The following is a 14,874-nucleotide window of genomic DNA, read 5'->3' on the forward strand; positions in this document are numbered from 1 at the left end:
AATTTTAACTCACAAGCAGTGAAATGTCTAAAGGCAGGATATAAGCACTTCCAATTACTTACACTACTCCTGCATTATTCAAAATGTCCACGGGACAGTATTTATGACTTCCAATATGCTACTCCACATATAAATACTAGTAAAAGATGGAAAACCCCATCACCGCCCCCCCATAGGCTTTCCTCAGTGTTTCCTCAGAGAAACGATTACACTTTTCCTACTAGTTAAAACTTTGTGATCTCAAATCTTACACATTATCTGCTAAATGAAAATGCTCTAAAATATGACCCTGCTTTGAGGAGGAAATATCTGCCCTGTCCTGTTGAACTTTAGAAATCACCTATGAAAATGTACTTACCTTGAATAACAATGGCATCAAAGTAAATTTCCCAAAAAATCCGCAAAGATCTGTGACTTTTTTTTTTTTTTAATTAAATGGGAATGAGTTACACTAGGCTCTGGCTATTCCCAGTCTAAACGTTGCTTTTGTTAGAGACAAATCTTTTGAATGCAGAAAAATTAGGTTTTTTTTTTCTTTTTCTTTACAGTCAGAACTACAAGCTACATACACTAAACGGCCTTGTTTTTTCAAGCACTTATTAGTTGAATAGGAAGGAAGTAAACATGCAAGAAAATTTTATGTATATGTATAGACTACATTCGATTAACAGTGAAGTATTCATTGGATTCCTGTGTCATCTTCTTGGATACTTTATTTTAGTTAAAGGCCTTGTGCACAAGTGATTACGATTTTATATATTGGTAAGCAAATTTTAAAATGCTAATAAATCTTTCAAATATTTATTTGCACATTTATTATAGCTCCCTATCTTGAGGCAATATTTCCAGGTTTTTTTGGAACACGCCAAGTCCCTTACATAACCATCATCCATCTCTGTCACACCAGTAACAAAATGAGAAGAAGGGTTTTTTTTTTTCCTTCTATGCATTAAGACTGTTTTAAATATTGCATCAATATGGTTTTTAACTTGTTCCTTATGGAGTTAAGAAAAGTTGGTGTATGTCTCTGCCTGCCTTTTGCAGGGGCAGTGGCATTTAAAGGATGCTAAGACAGCATTAGATAGACCTTCCTTTTACAATGATGGTGCAGTACAGAATACACTATACTCTGTGATTATTTAAGTTAAAATCTAATATATGCACATATCATCTCAGGTCAAGGTTTTCAATAGCATTGGGTAAAGTGGCAAAAGGTTTCTAGACTTTTCCTTAACCAGAACCCTGTATAATTACAGAGATACACAAAATAAAGTCATATTATCGCAGCAGAGACTGGCATTCTCAGGGGAATCATCTGATTCACAAATCAGCGCACAAAAGCAAGGTTAGGGGAAGTTACGGATGGTGGGGGTGACGGGTGGAAAGATAGCAAACCCTAATTACAACCCCATTGCCCCCATGCTCCCTGGCACATATGGCCATTTAATCACGGAGTATGACAACCTTGGCAGATGTTGCCAAACCTGGTTATTGATATAAATTGCTATTCTCATGTGTAAGTGCCCCAGCAAAGACTTAAAACAATTTCTGTACTAATCCAGAGGGAAATAAAGGTCCGCACTAGCATCTGTGGTAACAAGAGGATACACAGCTAAAGTGGGTTCCTTGCTTCCACTCCAAAGGAAAACAGCAATGAATGAAATCTCCAAACCAAGGACAGAGAAAGTCTCCCTGTGGGAATATAAATTGGTATCGTCATTCCAGAAACCAATTTACTGGTAGCTATTAAAATGGAAAATGTGCACGCCCTATAACCAAGCAGTTACTTCTAGGTCTGCCCTAACAAAATACACGTATAAGCTGTACTCATGGGTATACCTGCACCACTGCTTGTCATGGGGGAAAAAATGACGAATACTTATCAGTATAAGAAAATGCAATTTATCCTATGATGGAATACTATATGGTAGTGAAAAAATGCATACTAAAGTATGCATAATCTATAGCTATATAGGCATGAATGTATATGGAGATGAAAATATCTACACATACTACATAGAATTATATAAACATAGTTTTCAGTCAAAATTTTGCTGAGATTAAAAACGCAAGTTTTAAATGATTCATACACTATGGTACTATTTATGAAAGAAAATGCAAAAAAGGAATAATATTATAGATTTTCTGTAGTTATATAAATATTTGTGGATATACAGAAAATGACCCAGAGCAGAAGCTGGCCAGATTCAGCCTCTGCCTGCTTTTGCACAGCTCACAAGTTACACTTTTTTAAAAAAAATATATTTCAAATGTTAAAAAAAATTAAAAGAACAGGAATATGTGAAAAACATAGTAAATTCTAACTTCAGTGTCCATGAATGAAGTTTTACTGGAATACAGCTATGTCCATTTGTTTATACATTGTGAGTACAAAGCTGGGTAGTTATGACAGAGACCAAATGGCCCACAAATCCTAAAATATTTACTATCTGGCATTGATCTAGAAGACTAGGCCCCAAATTCATAATAGTGTTGGGAAACGGAGAGGGTATTGCTACTGATGGTAGAGGTTGAGACTTCAATTTTCCTTTAAAAGAACATTTAGGGGCACCTGGGTGGCTCAGTGGGTTAAGTGTCCAACTCTTGATTTTGGCTTAGGTCATGATCTCAGGGTGGTGGGATCAAGCCCCGTGAGGGGCTCCATGCTCAGCAGGGAGTCTACTCTCTCTCCCTCTCCCCCTTCCCCGCTCATGCTCGCTCTCTCTCTCTCTCAATAAATCTTTAAAAAAATAAAAAAGAACATTTATATATAAAAGGTCTTGTACCTGCTTTATGTACACAAACCTTGTTAATATAAACATATATATATGCACATACATCTACCTTTATAATAAAGTTTGTATATACATAAAACCCCTAAAATACACCTTTATATTGTATATTTAAATATATATGTGTGTGTGTGTACACACACATATACATATATGTATATATACATACCTGTATGTATACATACATACCTGGAAGAAAACACTCAAAATTGGTGGTTCTTGATGGTGGAAATAAGGGTGCTTATTATTTTCTTCTTTGTTATTTCAGGTATTTCTCAATATCAAATAGATGTAAATGTAAGAAAATGGTGGACACCTCTGGCCATGTGAGTTGTGACAATTGCCATCGTGCCAATAGTGCTTTTCTCCCCCAGAAACTGCCTTTTCTCTTCAACTGTTGAATGATAAGGCCTTCAAAAACACATCAAGGTTTAGCTTACACTCACCTAACATTTCTGGAAAACTCCAGTATCTAATTGCTTCTTCATAGGAAAAAAAAATTTCTAAGCTTCAATGCACTAAAGATTTTTATAAAAATCAATCTTATCCTTGAAGTAAAATGTGATGTAGATTATCCCTTCTGCTGGAAGTTATGGTAATGACCTACTGAGATATGCCTCACAATACAGTAATATTGCTTCTTTACCAGTTAGAAAATATTTTCCTATAGAAAAGCACAAAGCAGGTTCTATCTGAAAAAAATAAAATAAAATAAAATTACATAGCAACCACATTGGTGCTTTGTAGGATTAGAGCAGCGGGACCTAATGATTTTCTTCATCCTGACATCTAATAATCCAGTTGCATCAGGAAAGGTGAGCTTAATGAAGCATATTCAGATGGGAGAGCATACGATTTATGATGGGCTTGTTGTGGTTATATTCCTAAATGGATCCCATTAACTCAACATTGGTTGCTGGTAAATGGCCACATTTCCTAATAGACAAATGCATGAATCACCTGGGCATATTTTAGAACTGTGCTCTATAGAATGGTTCACCTTACAACTTTACACTAGGACCAGGTGAATGACCTTCTGTAATGAAGCTTAGCAGACTTTCTTTGAGCAAGAAACAGAATTATCGCAAGAGAACATGCTTTCTACCTCTTCATCATTTAGCAGGTACATGTAACCTTATCCTTGGGCGGCATGTATGAAGCACACTACTGAGAGGATTTTTTAAATAGTGTTACAACAAGTATTGTTTTCAATCCTTTTTATAATTATAAAACCAATATGTTCGTTTGTTTTTTAACAGAGCTACACCTTTATTTATTTACTTTTCAGGAAGTTTAAGTCCTTAAAGGGTACAGCATCACAGGGATTCTGTGGTCAATGGCTTTAGCAGGAAGGCTGCTTTGGAATCTGGCACATATCACGCCACTGTTTCTGTGGCATGAGCCCACACAGAGCACGAGTGACTTTTCCCCAGATTACTTGGGTTTTGTACAATTTGCCACCAGGAGTCACTGCGTTGCTCTTTGCTCTGTACACAGAAGCACTTCTCTTGCCTAGATAGAGTTCAGTTTCATCTTGAGCATAAACATCTTCAATTTTAAGAAGTGCTACGTGCTCCCTCTGCGTCCGGAGATCCCGCTTATAACCAGCAAAAATGGCATTGCACCACAGCCTTTCGGACATATTTGTTGTCTTAGGAGCCCTGATCCCAGCAGGCTTGCCCCCAAAGCTCAGCAGCAGGAGCTTTCCTCACCTCCTAGGTGTTTACTGTGGAAATTTGAGAAAATCAGAAAAGCATAGGGGAAAAGTCACTCATTATTTATCACCCAGATAGCCACATGTAATGCATTGCAAATCTGTCCACTTCAAAGATTTTTTTTTAAAGATTTATTTATTTATTTGAGAGACAGACGGCACCAGCATGAGAGCAGGGGAGGGGCAGAGGAAAAGGGAGAGAATCTCAAGCAGATTCCTGCTGAGTGCAGAGCCCACACAGGGCACAATCCCAGGACCCTGAGATCAACACCAAGAGTCGGACGCTCAAACAACTGAGCCACCAGGCACCCCTCACTTCAAACATTTTTCACTGCATACGTAACTGAAAAATCATGAGTACATAATAGACATTTTACCATATAAATTGCCTTATAATATTTTTGCACTTTGCAATATATCATGAAGATTTTCTGCCATAAAAAATTAAAAAGACATCAATTTTGGTATGCCACCATAAGGATGCACAATTTCTTTTCACTCGATGTTAAATAACACTGAAATGAACATCCTGAGCCGTAATGTTATGACCTTATCTCTGCTCGTTATTTCAGGATAAATATTTGGAAATAAATCACCAAGTCAAAATACAGGTATCATTTTTAGGACTTTATAGATATAAAGAACCAGAATCCTGGAATGTTCTACGAATCCATATACCCAGTAAGAGGATAAAAGAGAACCTATCTCACCCTGGGAACAATTTTGAGCCAACTACTTCTCTCAATAACCATCTTCTTGGCTCTGGCTCGGTTCCTCTCTCATCCACCTGCCCCAACTGGGCCACCACACCATTGCATGCTAAATTAGCATAAAAGAGCTCAAACCTAGAAAACAAAGGTGGTAATGGGGAGCAATTTAAATCTAAGCTTATTTAACCTAAGTGGCTAGTGGCTGCCCATTTTGTCTTAATTGCCTTTTAAACTAAAATCAATGTTAAATTACCTGAACAACAGCTTCTGCACAATTGCAAACTGAAAATTCTTTAAGTGCCTCCTCAAAAGCCTTTGGCTCTTGTTTGGCCGACTGACAGGAAAAGAGTCTCTTTCTTCTTTACTGTGTTCTAGCTTTGGACTATGGGATGTGATTCAAGGAGAGACACTCCTGAAAACAACCACCATGTCTGCTTCTTGACATGAGGTGCACAAAATGCAATCTGGATCATGAAAATGGAATTTAGATAACAGTCCCTCCTTTCTTCCTCTTGCCTTTCCTCCCATCAACAATGAGAGATCGAATATACAAATGGAAAACCTCCAGACCACATGCACAAATGGAACTTGGACCTATGATCTGCAGGAACCAGCCCAGGAAACCAGCCTGCTACCCACAAATCATATTTGTAGGAAATCAGACCACTTCTGAATTCCATGTCTTAGTGATCAGCTCAGGAAGCCAAACAAAAGCCCTATAACAACTGGCTAAGAAACAGCCATGACTTGATTAATAATAGACAGTTTTCCTAATTTCTGTACCCACTTCCAACTTAGGACCAACAGAGAAAGCTCAATATGGACCCAACCAGACACAGGAAAGGTCATGTTTCTGCTTGGTCGACCTACAGCCTTCCCAGGACAAAAGCCTCCAGTTAGGGTACAACTGAAGCCTTCCCTTTTTTTTTCAACTATAAAGCTTTCTCACTCTATTGCCTGACGTTGAGTCTCTGACAAAACACAAGTGACAGTGGCTAACTCACTTGCTGTAGCATGCTCTGAATAAACAGTCTGCTTGTTCTCATTTGGTTGATATTTGTTTATTTCCACAGTGATTACTTGTTTTCAATACTATGTTAGGTAAATAAGATAGACAAAACCCTAGCCCTCAGGGAGCTTATGTTCTAGTGGGTAAGACAGACAATAAACAAGATAATGACAGATTTTAGTAACTACTATGTATGAAATAAACCATGCATTGAGATGGGGGTGTAATTGGGGTAGATGCCTTAGATATGATTCTTGGGTTGCTGGGAGTTATTATTACATGGTTCAGCTTCCTGCTTTTGTTTCCTTCAAATACTGATTGGGTACATGCCATCTGACTTGCACTGCTGAGTCACAAAAAAAGGGCAGATATGTCCTCTGCCAACAAAGAGCCTCACAGGATGATGTCCGTTCAGTAATAACCGAACGCAAATTGGAGAAGTAGGCGGGGCCAGAAATAAGATTCATTGTGACCTATGAGGGCTGAGGAGGCAGTGGGGAAAACCTTTCAGATATTATAAGGTGTCCTCAGGCCCTGGAGCAGAAGACTGGGGTGGATAGCGAAGTGGTTCAGGACTCCCTACTCCAAAATATGGCCCTTCGACATATTGAATATTTTAAGCTGAAAGAATCTGAGTAACAGCAGGTACAGGAAGGACTCTCTGACCCCCTCCCTACCATCTACTCTGAAGCAGGTCATAAAATCTCATGGGAGAGGTGCCCTCCCTGTAGGTGGAAGAATGAACACCCTTATCTCCGAAGATGGAGGGACACAGAGAGGACTTGCTAAGCTCTCCCCAGTTTACCACTTAGTTCATATCATATCTCCCCACAACTTCTGACCCTTCAACAAACCTAGTATAAAAATGCTCACACTTAACCACTTCTTTGGGTCTTCAATTCCTTATGAAATCTCCTGTGTCATGTAAAACTTACACTAAAAAAAACGTGTATGCTTTTCTCTTATTAATCTGTCTTTTGTCAGTGTAATTTATAGAACCCCAAGCCAGAAAACCTAAGATGGGTAGAGGAAAAGATTTTTCCTCCCCTGTATGGGGAGAAATACACACATTATTACTGGTATTTCTGTATGTAATGCCAGGATAGACACTTTTAACACAAAAGAGGTTTGCTTGGAGATAGCCCCAAAGGCTCATGCTACCTTCTTTATAAAAATTTCCCTTGATTTCCTAAATACGGGATCTCACAGACATTTTGGGAAACAAAAAGTCATAAGAGGTTAGAAATCACTCTTTTCCCCAAATCTCCTCATCCATAGGCCCCAGTAGTATGTCACCCTACAAAGAAAATAAGGAGATAGAAGAAGGCTCCTAACTCTAATGACTTGATTTGGTCTGGGCCCAGGACAGAATGAGGGTAGAAATCTTACACACCTGGGGGTGTCCTTTACTCAACGTTGAGAGATGGAAAGGCTGTTGATGCTAACGGTACGTGTAATACTCAGCCAACATCTCTCCCTCCCCATCATAGAGCTCACTGCCCCCTACCCTTACAGGATTTCTTAGAGAAACCTCTCCTCTTGTGGACCCACCACAAACAATCCCCAGTCCAGGAATTAGGGCCAGACACATAATCCTCTCTGGTCAAATCAGATTCACTCCTAGAGAGACTTTTGGAATTGGGAAAAAGAGTGGTGAGCTTTGACAACTGGACTTGGGAGACTAGGTAGATTTTCAAGGTAGAGTCTGATGAGTAGTTAAGAGAAACAGTCTATAAAGAAATAAAGAAGTAGAGACAGGTGACTTCAAGAAAGAAATGGGAGGAAAGAGTGAGAGACAGAGAGATAAGCAGAAACAAGACTCTGGCCCCAGAGGAAGACAGAGATGGGGATGGTTGTTGTCTTGGCCACTGAAAGCTTTCTTCTTACTTCTATATTCCTTTTCTTCCCCATGTCCTTCTGATGCAAGCTGACTTCCTGCAAAGTCCCAACCATACACTCTATCCCTGCTAGAATCTCTAGACACAGTTGGGCTTGCATAGGACATGGCCAGCCTGCAAAGGAGTCCCCAGATCCCTTTGCTTTGCAGAAAAGCAAAATATCCCAATGCTGAGATGAATAAACCTCTTCCCTGTGTCTCATGATCTTTCATGAAGCATAACTGGTGGGCCAGCCTGTCAGAAATGCAATTTAAAAACCGAGTGCTAAAATAAATACAAATTCTCTGACACTAGAGGCTTTATTAGGCTTTTTTTTTTCCAATTGTAAGCATAAAGATGTCTTCCCATCTAAGAATGTCACCAAAAATATAATTGATTGATTCATTCTTTTAACATTATATATGTGAATGCCTACTGAATTCCATATATGAATTCCAGAATCCTTGTCAGGCCCAGAGATACAAAGCTGAATAAGTTTGTTAAAGAATTATAATAAGTATTATAATATAAAGCAGCATTATAATTATATGCATTATTATAAGTTTATATATTTGAATTCGTATTATAAGATGTGTATATATATTATAATTATAAGTGACATAAAGTGTGCTATGCACCTGCTTGGTATAGGAACCTTTTTGCTCTGCTTAAGGTCAGAAAGCAGACTGCAAAGGATTCACAAAGTAGTGATGCTTGAGTTAGGTTTTAAAGGATGCACGGGAGCTCATTCAACATGGTCAGTAGGGAATGGCAATCTAACCAGAGAAAACAACCTATGTAAAGGCACAGAGGCATGACTGGGTGAGCTAATGCCAAGGGTAGATGTCCAGGTAGGGAGAGTGGGCATAGGTCACATGATAAAGGCCCTCTATGTCATGCTAAGAGGTTTGGAGCCCATTCCTCTGCAAGGAAAGTGGAATAGTCAGTGGTTAGGAAGGACACTCCAGGTGGAGTGTGAGAATGGACCACTGGAAGCAGGGACATCCATTAGGAGATTCTTTCATTACATTTCAGGCCAAAAAATGATAAGGGTTGACACAAATGAAGACATGGCAGTGAACATATAATGGGAAGGAAAGATTTGATAAATATTTTATAAATAGAATTAAAAGGACTCATTGAATGACTGGAAAATATGTAGGGGTGGGGATGGTTTAAAAAAAAAAAAAAAGGAGAGGCCAAAAAGTCAATGTCAATTCCTAGATTTGTGTTGTAAGTTATTGATTGAATGGTGGCACCAATGACCAAATTCAGGAATATCAGATAAAGATCTGGAAAGCTAAGAGGCTCGTTTTGGTCACACTGAGTTGGATATAGTTGTGGAACCTCACAGAGACTCTGGAGAGAGGCTGAAGACCATCTGGAATTCATAAGCATAAAAGCTGGAGCCATGGACATAGAACAGATAATCTTGGAAAAGTAGATACTCTTTGATATTTGATACTATTAATGCCCAAGGCAACACAATAGGATACAGTTGTTAAACAAGTCCGAAAATACATTTGAAATAATGTACAGTAGACAAGCCTGTGCCACATCTATGCTTTCATATAACAATAAAGTCACACATTTAATATTTGTGAGTAGTTCACAATAGTAAGATGACCGAGGTGGTTAAATTCAAGCACTTAACAACCGTTACCGTAACCAACTGGATCAAATATTACCTTTTTAACATACTCCACCTATTCAGGAAGCTCATAATGGGACACGTGCTCTAAAGCAAACAGCCAGCCCTACCTGGATGCAGGAACTTTAGCTATAAACAATGTCTAATCAGGTTTCTATATACAAATATTTAAAATGACTGATAATAATAATAAAGTATTAACTAAGCAAATGTCTGTTGGCCAGGCACAAAGGAGACGATTAATGAGTGTTTGCTAACTACAGGACTTACTGTGTGTCAAGTTTGAGCAGGAAAGAGATTTCTTAGGGTCACTTTGCTGTCTGGAATGTGAGCTCCATTGGCATCACAAACCCTTATCACTAGCAAGATGGAAGTTATTCACCCACCAACCACTTTGTCCACATGAGATACAATACATGATTGTGAGCTTCCTATCTGCTGTCCTATTGGTCTTGATGGCATTGGAGGATTTCTAACTCCCACTAAGTGACCCTACGGGATATGAGGGCACTCTGGGATGCTAGGATGATTCCTTCTGCAGGAAGTTCAAAGTTCCAATTCATTGTAATCTTAATCAAGTTATACCCATTCAACTGGAACATGGGACAGTTAGGAAAACAAAAGAACGGGAAACCAACGTGAACACTGATAGCAACTGCACAGGCATCCCAGGCACTGTACTTATGCTGAGGAGTGGGTATGAAATAGGAGATGGGAATCTGCTCTTCATTCCTGGGTTTTGGGCTCTCAGATACCCCTCAGAGCAGGGGCAGCTCACCTCCCACAGTGTGAGTTTCCTTTTTAAAGCCACATCTTTTCCACATGGCATGAATGGCCCCTTAAAGCAAACCAGTGCCTCATCTGGTGTTTAATCAAAGAAGAATCCATTTCGGAGCTAGATTAAAATTTGGCTGTGGTGGGTCTCCTAAAGAGACTAGACCTTCTAACCTCTACTGATGGTTGCATTTTCAGAACTTGACCAGCACATCAGAAGCAACCATTTTATTTGTTACTAGGACTTGATGGTGCTGCTACAAACTCCTGGGTATGATTTCATTTTCCATCCTTACTTTTTATATTTTACCCCAGCACTTTATTTTTTCGTTTCATGCCCCTTTCCTTTCTTTGCTACCAGATCTCCAATATCCTCTTGACAAAACCCTACTATTGACCTCACACAGCCAATATCCACATTCAGGTTCCAATGCATATACTGAAACCTCTTTCTATCTGTAGTTCTTTTTGCTCATGTAGTAAGAGAGGACCTTCTCAAGGGTCAAAAAAAAAAAAGAAGAATGCCTTAGAGTACTTCCAAATCCTGGGACTTGTGGTCCATGAGAAAAGTTAGAAGAGGAAGGGACAATTGCGCAAGACAAGAAAAATAAGGGCACATTTTAAAAGTCTATGCTGAATATTTTAAATGTTTTAACACAGACACACAAATAAAATGATTTTATTTATCTCTGCAAATGCAAAACAAAAAAATAGTCATTTAAGGGCTATTTAACAGATGAGAATTTTTGTGGCAAAATTATTTCCCATTAGAATTGTTAATAAAACAGAAGGTACTGTACCAATCACAGTTTGAGTGACAACGATGTCATGATTTCTAAACCTAATTCTGTTTTAAATGCCCCACTGCAGATGGCAACGTCCTAAACTATAATTGTGCTCTTTACAAAACCATTCCAGGGATTGTAAAAATATATTAATTTGTGCATAAAAGGCAGTGTGGTTCAGCAGTGGGACACAAGTTTATCAAGTTGTATGATTAATTGCAATTCTGAACCTTGCAATTTTGCCAGTGTATCTGGGTGACTTACTTTAAGACTTTATTTGGTGAAAAAAATAAAAGGTAAACTATAGGCCCTTCATGATCAAAAACATAAGCCAAATAGGCTTCCAGTGTTCCTAATCATCCTTAACCCCACCACAGTATGGAAGGCATTGGGCATTTATCTACCTTATGCAGTAAGTCTACCCTGTGCAATAAAGAGCTGACTTCAAAGAGGTATCCTTTTGCAGAGAAAAACACCATCCCTACCCCACACACACTCTTCAACTCCCATCCCCCATCCCTCAGGCCTGGATACAAATAAACTCTGTTTCTTTGGAATTTCTTTTTCTTAGCTCTAAAGATAAAGAATGTTCTGGCCATAAAGATCACAGTAGAGACATTAAAAAAAAAAAAAAAAAAGCTTATTCTGGGATATTCCTTTTAACCCTTTACTGATCACGTTCTTCTGTCTTAACAAAGGTATACAGTTTGAAGGATCAAATGTAAGAACTGTACAGAAAAATAAAAGTCACCTTTGGGTGATGTTATAATTTACCGCTCTGCAAAATTTCCCTGGTAAGTAGCACTAACTAATGACAAAGGAGTCCCTAAGCCTTATCCCTAGAGTTCTAGAGCCATAGATGTAAGAATCCAATGGCATGTAAATGGTGTTTGATTTCTCATGCTTTCTTTTAAAAATTCATGTGCCTTCTCTTACCTATATATTTGTTTGCTTTTAATATAAAAAAATAACACCTTACCTCCAAAAGCTTTGAGCAAAACTGATGTTTCAGGAAACTAGCTCTATGTACTCTGTGGCTGAAGGTCCCTATCTCACCAAATTATATGTCTAGGGGGTATAAATACTGCAGTTGAGGAAACCCAGCTACTATAAAGTCACCTTGCCTGGATATTTATGTATGTCATTATATTTAATAGTAATAAAAATTATTATTATAATAAAAATGACAACACTATTAAAAATAAGCCCCATATTAATGCAACCTGAGCTCTTGGTGTTGCTACAACACTTTACATGTAATAATCCATTTAATCCATCAATATCATTAATCACTACAGAAATAAAAACCACAATAAGATATCACCTCACACCTGTTAGAATGGCCATTATCAAAACAAAGCACAGAAAGTAAAGTGTTGGACAGGATGTGGAGAAAAGAGAACTCTTGTATACTGTTGGTGGGAATGTAAATTGATGCAGCCACTATGGACAACAGTATGGAGGTTCCTCAAAAAATTAAAAATCGTATTACCAATTGATCCAGCCATCCCACTTCCGGGTTATATATCCAAAGGAATTGAAATTAGGATCTTAGAGAGATCTGTACTCCCATGATCAGCATTATTCACAATAGTCAAACATAGAAATAACCTAAATGTCCATGGACGGATGAATAAGTACAGAAAATGTAGTACATAGATACAGTGGAATGTTATTTGGCCTTGAAAAAGAAGGAAACCCTGCCATTTGCAACAACATGGATGAGCCTGGAGAACATTATGCTAAGTGAAATAAACCAGACACAGAAGGACAGACCATGCATGATCCCACATTTATGAGGTGTCTAAAATAGTCAAACTCATGGAACCAGAGAGTAAAACAATGGTACCAAGGGCGGGGTGGGGGAGAAGGGGAATGGGGAGATGTCGGTCAAAAGGTACCAAGTTACAGTTATATGAATAAGTTCTGGGTATCTACTATACAACAGGGCCTATAGTTAACAACACTGTGTTGTATACTCAAAAATTTGTTAGCAGGGCAGTTCTATGAAATATGCTTACTACAAAAGAAAAACATACTATAAAAAAGCAAAATTTGGAAGTGATACATAAATTTATGACCTCAATTGTGATGATTTCATGGGTATGTACTTATCTCCAGACTCATCAAGTTGTGTACATTAAATATCTACAGCTTTTTATATGTCAATCCTACCTCAAAGTGGTCTGAAAAACACATATATATAATTAAGGTAATAATAACTAAAATATTAATTAAACCTCATTATGTCATTAAATGCAATTCATAAAAATAATTAAATAATATAAATGATTCAATCGACTGCATTTAACTGTATTAAAGTCAACATGAAGCGGGAATATTTGTACCCAGATAAGGATTCTATACTTTTCTGCCTAGAAATCAATCTGAGTAGATTCTGTTTTTCTTCACTTACTTTACAGTCAGTCACATCACTAGAATCTAAGTATGAGCATCCACACTGAAAAACATGCTATGATTCAAAGTCAAAGAGCCTGGTGTAGTTCAAAATACTTCAGAAAGATATTAAAAAAGATGAAACTCTGACTTAAGCCTCTTTGGGTACATGTTAGGCTAGTTCTTTATCCCTTGATTTCCTTTCCCGAGAGAGTCCTCCCATGCAATTGGCACCAGGATAGGGGAGAGAGGATATGTCCAATCACCTTACACCCAGCAACCATCAGCTCACAGTCAGACATGTCTAAGTTTGAATTCTGGCTCTGCAAAGTTCCAAGAAATCTGGCAAGTTATTTAAATCCTCCTGAACACCCGTTTTCTCGCCTCAAAAATGGGTTTAATACCAACAAATTCAGATGGCTGCGGAGGGGATTAAATAACATATGTGGAAGTACCTAACACAGTCACACTGAGATGGAGTAGGCATTTAAAAATGTTTGAAAAAATAAAATGATGTCAATATGCACTCAAGAAGGGGTGCCTGGGTGGCTCAGTAACTTAAGCATCTGACTTGATTTTGGCTCAGGTCATTATCTCAGGGTTGTGAGATTGAGCCTGAGTGAGATTCTCTCTCTCCTTCTGCCTCCCCACTTCTGTCTCTCCTTCTCTTAAAAAAAAAAAAATGCACTCAAGAAGATTATAACCACTGATGGTTTTGAAATTTTTTTTAGTAAGGATTAGCTAGAAAGTTTAAAGGCTATATACACACTCACAAATATATATGGTTTTCAAGTTTTTTTACTGGTATATCAATGACTCAACTCAAACTTCAGTCTAAATCAGGAATGGGCAAACTTTTTCTGTAAAGGGCTAGAGAGTAAATTTTTTCTGCTTTGTGAGCCACGCAGCCTCTGTTGCAGCTACTCTGCCCTTTTAGCACAAAAGCAAGCATAGACAACATGGAAACAAATGAGCAAGGCCGTGTTCCAACATATGTCACTTAAGGACACATATTTCTTTATAAGCGAAGGCTCTGGTCTGAGTGTGCATTAAACGCACGGGTGAGGATGTTACTTTCCTTGTAGATTTTAGAAACTGAGTCCTAGGAACTCAAGGGCTGAGTTCAACTCCAAACTCATTCAGTACAGAAATGGAAATTAAAGAT

The 14,874-nt window shown here is 38.2% G+C and overlaps 1 protein-coding gene and 1 pseudogene across 13 annotated transcripts in view; both read right to left on the reverse strand.

Annotated features, from left to right (window-relative positions):
* The window catches only part of RBFOX1 (RNA binding fox-1 homolog 1), a 2,017,010-nt gene that overhangs the window by 1,045,886 nt on the left and 956,250 nt on the right, over nucleotides 1-14,874 (reverse strand). The window lies entirely within an intron of this gene.
* Nucleotides 4,086-4,665, reverse strand: LOC109490356 (annotated as a pseudogene).

The sequence above is a fragment of the Ailuropoda melanoleuca genome, chromosome 10 (assembly GCF_002007445.2).
Source record: "Ailuropoda melanoleuca isolate Jingjing chromosome 10, ASM200744v2, whole genome shotgun sequence".
Classification (NCBI taxonomy): Eukaryota; Metazoa; Chordata; class Mammalia; order Carnivora; family Ursidae; genus Ailuropoda; species Ailuropoda melanoleuca.